Here is a 6986-nt window from a genome sequence, read left to right on the forward strand (position 1 = left end):
TCAGTGCAAACAGGTTCAAACAACAATAGAGATTTACTGGCCATAAACCTAGATCTCAGAAATAGGGTGGGCTTTAGCTCTAGTTTGATTCAGCATCTCAGAGATATCATAGTCCATGCAATTTTTATTCCAACTCTCCTTTCTGACTTCTGGTATGTCCATTTCATCATAAGGCTAATTCCCCATCAATGTTACAAGACTGTTGACAACAACTCCCAAGATATAGTGGACATATGCATTCTTCATGGCCACAAGGCACCTTTGAAAACCTTTCCTATGGGGAGTTCTCCATTTTATGAGTTCTTACTTCCCCAATACGAAATTCCAAAATTCCATTTTCCAGTCTCCCATGCAGCTCTGTAGAATCTGTTGACACGAAGATGCAAGAACCACACAGAAATGCTTCTGGCATATCTCCAGAAGGAGAAGTTGCAGAGATTCAGGTGGAAGCGCCCAGGGCCCAGCACCTATTGCCAGTGTGGTATTTGTGCTCAGTGGGGCAGCAGTAGTGTTTTCAATGGAGCATTACTGCAATAGGATATATTCTACTGTGTCACCCTCCTGAAGCCTGATTCTCTGGCCTTCCCAGAGATTCTGTGAGCAGCCTGACACCTTTTAACAAATTATTTTCTATTGTGTGCAAGTAAGAACTCTGATACATGAGGTAGGTTTCCTCATCCACATCTAGGGAAAGAGATACCTCTGGCAAACCTCTTTTTATATCTCAATAGCCAGAATTAGGTCATTTTTTTTCCCTGAACTACTGGGGCTTTAGGATGGGATTACACTAATGACCAAAGGCCTGAGCCACATCCTAATCCCCTAAGGTGTTACTTTGTATTGCTTGCCCCCACGGATTTGTCACCTGTGTGACAGAGATGCAAAGGATTACTCAAAGCCCATCTCTTCCGAGCAGTGAGAAGCTCAGAAGTGGTTAACTTCCCTGGGAACGCTCCCTCCAGCAAGAGGCAACCCTTCCTCGGGAAATTAACCCCGATTTGGGGTTCTCTTCCTGCATTTATTTTCCAGACCAGGAAGTTACAGGAAGAGACATAGGTGGGGTTATAGTTTAACAATACAGGCTGGTAATTTTCAGTGAAACAAGCCAGATGACATTCCAGTAAACCTACCAACAAAAGCTTGATCTTAGCAAACATTCCTTCTCCCTCTAGCAGTTTTCCAGCAACTCAGATATCAATCAGTAACTAATCTGTCTTTGAGCCAGCAACCTTGCTGTGCCACAATTCTTATCTTGCAACAGAGACTGAATAGCCTGAGGAAAATTTTCAGTCCTTCGCAAGGTCAATATTTGAAACTGCAAGACTCTGGAAAACCAGGCCCTGTGAAGTACATATGCTTTATAGTATATTCCACACTAAGGCTTAAGACAAAGAACAAAGAGGGAGAGGTGAGGATACCCAGGTAAAGATCAGAATACTTGCTCAGAGAAGGGTGAATAGGTGAAGGTACATGGGAGGTAGGAAGACTGCAATACCTACTAGACAGAGCAGCTTCTGTGAAACTCCTTAGTTGTGCTCCTAAACTCGTCCTTCACATGTGTGTTCTCTTTGGTGCTCTCCTCTCTGCATAAACCACTAATTGTGTTGCTGCTGGCCACCACAACAGGATGAAGCTTCCTCCCCATGGGATTAGCAGAGGTGTGACTGTGGGGCCAGTCACATTCTTTGCTGTCTTGTTCCTTCATTCTCCCTTTATTGAGGATTGGGTGAGCAAAGAAAACGACAACGACCTTCTCCTTAGCCTAATGTAAAGTGCTCAAGAAGTTCAATCCTCACTGGTATATTCCATTTCCTAATTTTTCTCACCTATTCTTGCACCAATATTTCTGCAACAATGCTTTGTTCCTCTAGCCTTTCAAAGTAAGCCTTCATTCATTCTTTTGATAAACTCGCCCCTTCCAAATGGATCAGACTGTACACCTAGCAGTGCATTCCTCAAAATTTGTAGTCTATTCTGAACAGTATGCTTCTCAAGCGAATCTCACCCTTGGAACTATTGACATTTTGGGCTTGATGATTTTTTGTTGTGGGGGACTGTCCTATGCATTATACGATGTTTAGAGGCATTCCCAGCCTCTACCCACTAGCTGCCAGTAGCATCCACTCCCCAAAAGTTGTGACAACCAAAAATGTTTCCAGACTGTGCCAAATGTCCCTGAGAGGCAAAATTACCCCCATTTGGGAAACACTAGGCTAGATACCCCGGGGGAATGCGTGCTAGATAAGGGTAGTGGAGTTTTCTCATACTCAGGTTAGGGAGGGAACATTGACTATCCAGGTTCCACAAAAAAGTAGAAGGTAGGTAGAAGGAACTTACTTCTACTGTGAGTTGTAGATGAGCCTCTTTGTTTTCCTAATCGTGTTGCGGGTGACTGTTGAATCACCATGTCCCAAGGAAAAGTATTATTTTTTATAGAGAGTACAGCCTAACCACAGGGTGAAAGATAGATACTTTCTCATCTGCCCTATAATTTACAAGGCCACATTTCTCATAATGAAGTTAGTATTACATGTAATTATTCAGAGCAGACTTAATCCACCTAACTTGCTTCCAAATGTATCTTCTTTGGGCCATCTCTGAGTAATATTCTTTTTAATTCCCCTAGTAACTCACAGAGTTGGCCACAGATTTCAAATGATTACTTGGAAACTTAATCTTGTAGTTTCTTTTTTATTATGGTGGATACTGTATTATTTGTACATAGATATTTTGAGTTATCGGATACATAGTTTTCCAAACTTTTATCTTTACTGTGGCTTTTTGCTACAATTGTAGCCTTTAGCATTATACAATGTCCTTAACCACATTTCAGTCTTTTTTTTTTTTTTTTTTGTATTTTTCGTGACTGGCGCTCGCACCGGCCATTCCTATATAGGATCCGAACCCGCGGCGGGAGTGTCGCCGCGCTCCCAGCGCCGCACTCTCCCTAGTGCGCCACGGGCTCAGCCCGCATTTCAGTCTTTTTGGCTTGAATTGTCTGATATCAAAATAACAACCTCTACGTTCTTATTATTTCTATTTGCCTGGTGTCTTAGTCAGTTCAGACTACTATAACAAATTATCATAGATTGGGTGGATTAAACAATAAGCATTTATTTCTCACAGTTCTAGAGGCTGGGAAGTCTGAGGTGAGGGTGCCAGCATGGTTGGGGTCTGATGAGGGCCTCTCTGTTGTTTGTAGATGACGCCTTCTTGCTATATGCTCACATGGCGGAGTGAGAGAGAGAAAGCAAGCTCTTCTGTGTCTCTTCTTATGAGAGCACTAATTCCATTCATGATGGCTCTACTCTCATGACTGAATTATTTCCCAGAAGTCACATCTCCTGGTACCATCACATTGTGAACTGGGCTTCAATATGTGAATTTTGTGGAGACACATTCAGTCCATAGCACCTGGTATATCTTTGTCCATTCCTTTCTACTTAGCCTTTCTGAGTCATTTTGCTTTGGGTGTGTTGCTTGTATGTATCATATTGATAGTGTCAGCCTTTGCTGCCTAACAAATCATACCAACAGTTAGTGGTTTAAAACAACAGCCATTTATTTAGCTATGGTTCCATAAGTTGCCTCAGCATTTCTGGTCTAGGCTGGCTCAACTGATCTTTGATGGGCTTGCTTATGAGTCTGAGGTCAGTTGGAGGGTTGGCTGGTGGCTGGATGATCTAAGATAGCCTCATTCACATCTGACAACTAGCGGTCTGTTGGCTAGGGCTAGGGGAGTGACTGGGCCACTTGTCTCTCATAATCCAGCAGGCTGAACTGCACACATGGACGTTACAGGGTTTCAACTGCAGCAAGAGAGGACAAACCTTGATGACTAAAGTGTTTGTTTGCGTCACAATTGCTAATACTGTATTAGCTGATGCAGTTGCCATTAACTACCCAGACTTAAGGGGTGAAGAAATAGACTCCACCTCTTGATGGGAAGTTTTGCAATGTCATATTGCAAAGTCATTGATGAAGGGAGGGAAGAATTTGTAGCCACTTTTATAATTTATCACTTTTGGGTTTTCCTTTGTGAGTCAATTTAAAAGTCTTTTTCTTTCAATGGTTTATTTAAATCCAAATATATTTCTTATATGATTGTTATGTTTGCTCTCAATTTTGTTGTATTATTTGGTGCTATATTATGTACTGTTATTTTTATTGTGTTTCTCTATGTGACCTGTTTTGGTATTTAGGAAAGTTTATGTTTTTGTTTTAATTGTTATATTTATACTAATGCCTTTTTCTTAATTATAATTCTTTGTCCACTTTTTCCTTACTTCCTTCTGCTATTTGATTTGTCAGCTTTAAATGACATTCATTGACACAATTTATTTATTTATTTATTTAAAGGTTCCAGTTAACTTTATTTTTGGCCCCAGGTCAAGTATCCCAAAAGGCTTCCCAGCAGTCACAGAATCTCCTGCAGAGTCACCACCAAGCAGAATTCTTCCTTGGGAGGCCTTGTCATCATCCCAACCCTTGACTTCTGGTATCACCTACTCCTGTCACCTGGGCTCCAGTCTCTGTCCAATGGCCTCAAGCAGGGCTTCAAAGCACAGCTACCAGTTTAAAGGTACCCATAGGCTTGGCAGGAACCACGTTGACAAAAGTCTTGTAGAGCACAGTACCCCTGGGCAGCCTGGTGACCAGATCCACAGCCTCTGGGTCACTAGGATTGGGCACACAGACCTCCCTAGTGTAGTGGACTGTCCCCTCCTCTGGAGCATACAGGCACTTCCTTTTCCTCATCCCCACGTGGGCACCTGGGTGCCAGCAGAAATGGCGCTGAGTCCCAAAGATGTTGCCAGCATGAACAGTGACCTTCCATTTTCTTGATGCCATAGTGTTTGCCTGGTGACTTGCCACCGAGGTTTCTGGAGCTGCCACCTGTCTTCTTGGATGCGTACCTGATGGCAAGAGTGGTAGCCGGGTGGGGGCTCAGGGGGGCTGTAAGGACTGCCCACGTCTGCAGCATTGGCACCACCAGCACCGCCAGCACTGCCAGCATTGCCGACGCCATGTTTGCCTTACACCTGCTTCTGGGCTCCCCATTGATATAACTTAAATAAAAGCTTTTGACTCCCATCTATTACCTATTCACCAATCAAGTTATTTATTCTAGTTTTCCTTTCTGATGTTTGCAATATACTGTGAAATGGATCCAAAAAGTAAGATAGATTTAGAGATGAATAGAAGGATCATTAGAAGTACAGATGAAGGATAAAGCAAGCACAATAAAATGTTAATGTTAGAATCTAGGAGGAGTGTATGTGGGTATTCACTGTAAAATTCTATGCTGTGTTTGAAATTTTAAAAATTGAAAGGTTGGGGGAGAAAGAACGTAGGAACCAGTTTGAAGGTGCTCCCATTAACCAAATCTTGAACAATTAGAGCATCAAAATAATGATAGTAATTGATTATAATCTACTGAATAAAATAAAAATCCATGAGCCCATGCTGCTATAAATAAATATATAAATAAGTAAGTAAGTGGGGGAGAAAGGAAAACTCTTTTACAGAAAAATGCCAACTAATAAATATAGGTGGAATAATGAATAAGAAAATGACCATTTTGCAAACATCATAGCAATACTAGATTTAGGCAAGAGTCGTCAAAGTATGCTAAAACTAGTGGAAAAAAGTTTAATGAGGAACAATGTGTTAATATAGTCTCAAATTGTATTCCTCCAACTTACCTGTTAATCACAAAGAGAAAACAGTAATTTTTCCAGGGAGAAACCTGGCGGTTTTTATTTTATCTAATCCCGTCAACCTTTCTTTTTTTGTCTATGGGATCTATCTCCAGGAGCTCTTCACCTTTCCTGCTTTAATCTGGGATGGCTGCATTTTCTGCTTGCTGCAGAGTAGCCATTTTAGGACTTCTCTTAACTATTTCCCTAGACCTCTTGTGAATTATCCGCTGAACTATTCTCTATGAGGGTGGAATCAAGACCTCTATATACAATAGATTGATAGATTGACTAGTTATAGAATTCTCTTGACGTAAATTTTGCTGGGCACACAATGAAAACTCAAAAAATATTTGCTGAATAACTTAGTATGGTCATTCAATTGTTATTGATACTTTGTACCACGAAGCTTATAGAATTTGGTTTTCATTTAATGTATGATCATAAATATTAAGTGAAGGTAAATTAAATTACATGTTTTGTGTATATGCATAATTTTCTTACAAGGAAACTCAAGTGTGTTTTATATGAAGACATTTATTTACTGCTTCTTGGGAGACAGGATAGGGCTAGACCTGTGAACCAAACTGATTCCATTTCCCTGCAGAGGACATTTTGTTACTTTTCCATTCTTCAGTCATGAGATGTACACACGGTCCTTCCCCTCTGCCCCCATCAGTGGGTTATCCCATTTATCAATAAATAATTCCACCAACCACTCAGATGTCGAGGCCCCCCCAAACCAGGAGCCCTTGATCACTCCCTTTCTTTACTTTCCTATCATTGATAAATTCTTAAAATTTTAACTCAATAATATATCAATTTGGCTCACTTCTGCTGTTAGCTTTCATGAGCTCTTGTGAGGATTTATGAAATGGTCTCACGATATACCTGACTGAAAGCTACGAAATGGCAGGGACCTTGCCTAGGTTCAGTGTGCACTTAGTACCTGTATACAGCAGCCCGCCAATAGCTGAACAAACTATCACAAGTCACAATAACCCTAGGGCTGCAAGTTCTTGGGAAGGTAGACGCAAACTCTCGCAGGTGGCAGTAACGGGAGTACTTCACCGGGACGTTCGAACGGAGGAATACGTGGAAGCCCTCAGTCCACCCACCGCGGCAGTAAGAAGGGAATTCCAAATGCCGACAAAGCCGGTTTACGGCATAGCGGGGTTGAACTGGGCCCAGGTGAGCTGCGCCTCCGCCTTTACATCTCCACGTGACCGCGGGCGGAGCGCAAGCTCTGCGCCGAGTGCGCCTGCGTCGGAGCTCCCGGAAGTGGCC

The 6986-nt window shown here is 42.0% G+C and overlaps 1 pseudogene; it reads right to left on the bottom strand.

The window, feature by feature from the left end:
* Positions 1-4365: 4365 nt before the first annotated feature.
* Positions 4366-5362, bottom strand: LOC134391346 (large ribosomal subunit protein bL27m-like; annotated as a pseudogene).
* Positions 5363-6986: the final 1624 nt, after the last annotated feature.

This window comes from Cynocephalus volans, chromosome 11 (assembly GCF_027409185.1).
Source record: "Cynocephalus volans isolate mCynVol1 chromosome 11, mCynVol1.pri, whole genome shotgun sequence".
NCBI classification, from domain to species: domain Eukaryota; kingdom Metazoa; phylum Chordata; class Mammalia; order Dermoptera; family Cynocephalidae; genus Cynocephalus; species Cynocephalus volans.